A 1,940-nucleotide genomic window follows, 5' to 3' on the forward strand; every position below is an offset into this window, starting at 1 on the left:
TAATTGGCTGGTGCTTAAATGAGAGAGCGCAAAGTAACACAGCCTAAGCAGCTCAGCATTCCTCATCTCAGCACTTGCAGCTCAGCCCAGGTCTTTGGAGATGCAGAAAGAAGTCACCCCGGGGAAAGTTGTTGGAACCCAGGGGCCTGGAGAGAAGGCCAGCAGAGATCACCCTGTGCCTTCCCACATAAGAAAGAACCTCAGTGGAAAGTTAGTTGCCTTTCCTCTGAAGAACCAACAAAATAAATCCCCTTTTATTAAAAGCCAATCCATCTCTGGTGTGTTGCATTCCAGCAGCTAGCAAACTAGAACACTAATAAATGAAATGAATACAAAGAGAGGGAGAGAAAGCCACAGAAGGAAGAAATAGAAAGCAACAAAACCCAAAAAAGAAGTGTGAAACCAGCAAACCCCCATGAGCTTTTCCATATGACAGAGGAGCCCAGGATTGCTAGCAGTCAGTCTTTAGGAAGGAAGTATTGTCTTGATGATGTCTTGATTTGGACATTTTCATGATTTCAAAACTGTAAGCTCATAAGCTAATAAGTTCCCAAAGTTAAAGCAAATGCGTGTCATGGTATCTGCTTTGAGCAGCTCAGCAAACTAAACAATATGCAACACAGTTTTCTAGATATTAGAGAAAACCCAGAACACAAGGGAGAAACAAATATCTGTCCTCAGCTTACTATGTAATTGGGGAAGATAAACTTAGATAGTACATTTAAAGCATTTAAGCACGTTTTCTGCAACATAGTAAACCTTCACAAAAGAGACCAGCAGTAAATTTTTCTGTTATTTTTGACTTAACTAGATGATTTCAGAAAGCCACTTCATTAAAGTCCTTCAATTGATCTAATATTATATTTGCTTTGAAGTAACTGCTGTTTTCTAGGTAACTAAAGACCAACACCCCTTAATAGAAATATAAGCTAGCTTGGAAGGAATTCATTCAAACTTCATTATTATTTCTGTTTCTTTGTTTCATATTTGGCAAAATACAAACATGTAGCAGAATGGAATAATTTAATTTTCAATTGAAGGTAAGATTGAAAGAATTGGATCACATGTACTTCTCCCCAACAGAATACTTTATATTAAATACTAACTCAGATGCTGTATGTCACGTTTTTTTGATTAAGGGGATATTTTTCATTCATGTTTCAATTAGTAGATATTATACACTTTATTAGTTCCAGACTATATTCATTGTTGTGACAATTAAATTGTAGTTTATTTAATAAAATAGATCTATGTTAAAATGATCTCAGTATATATAGAATATTAAGATTATACTATATCATTTGATCAACCTTGATGTTGTTAATAGTTAAAACAAATATTGCCAATGTTTATTTACTTTCTTTTGCGATTTAGAAAGTAATATCAATGTACCATGTAAATGATTCTAGTTTTATTTGCAAGTTAAAGTAAAAATGACAAGCTGATTTGTAATATTATCAACTATCTGGATAAAACCCTTAGGAAAAATAAACAATAGACACAAATAATACCTATGCTTTTTTCACTCAATGTTTAGAAAAATGTTTCTTCCAGAAATTTTTGGTGGCCCAACAACATAGTCACATAGCAACCATACAAATAGAATCACAGAGCATATTTATCTTCTTGTATTAATTTTTATAGTTATCTTCTTACAGATTGACTTTTTATTGCTTAGTACATTTGTAAGGTTCTTTGTAATTATTATGGTATATACATTAACTGGAATAAATCAATATCAATATTATTTAATATTAATCTTTCCAAAGTGTTAGAACTTTTACAGAAGTTTTTGATAATTTTCTAATTTGGATTTGGAATTTTCTAATAAGGAAAATTGAAATAGAGTTGCCTCTTTTCCTCTCCACACAGCAAGACGAGTGGGCTTAGTGTGTACTTTGCAGGGCCGCCAGCTGGCTGATGAATCATCAGTCTTGGGA

This window comes from Tamandua tetradactyla, chromosome 14 (assembly GCF_023851605.1).
Source record: "Tamandua tetradactyla isolate mTamTet1 chromosome 14, mTamTet1.pri, whole genome shotgun sequence".
Taxonomy (NCBI): domain Eukaryota; kingdom Metazoa; phylum Chordata; class Mammalia; order Pilosa; family Myrmecophagidae; genus Tamandua; species Tamandua tetradactyla.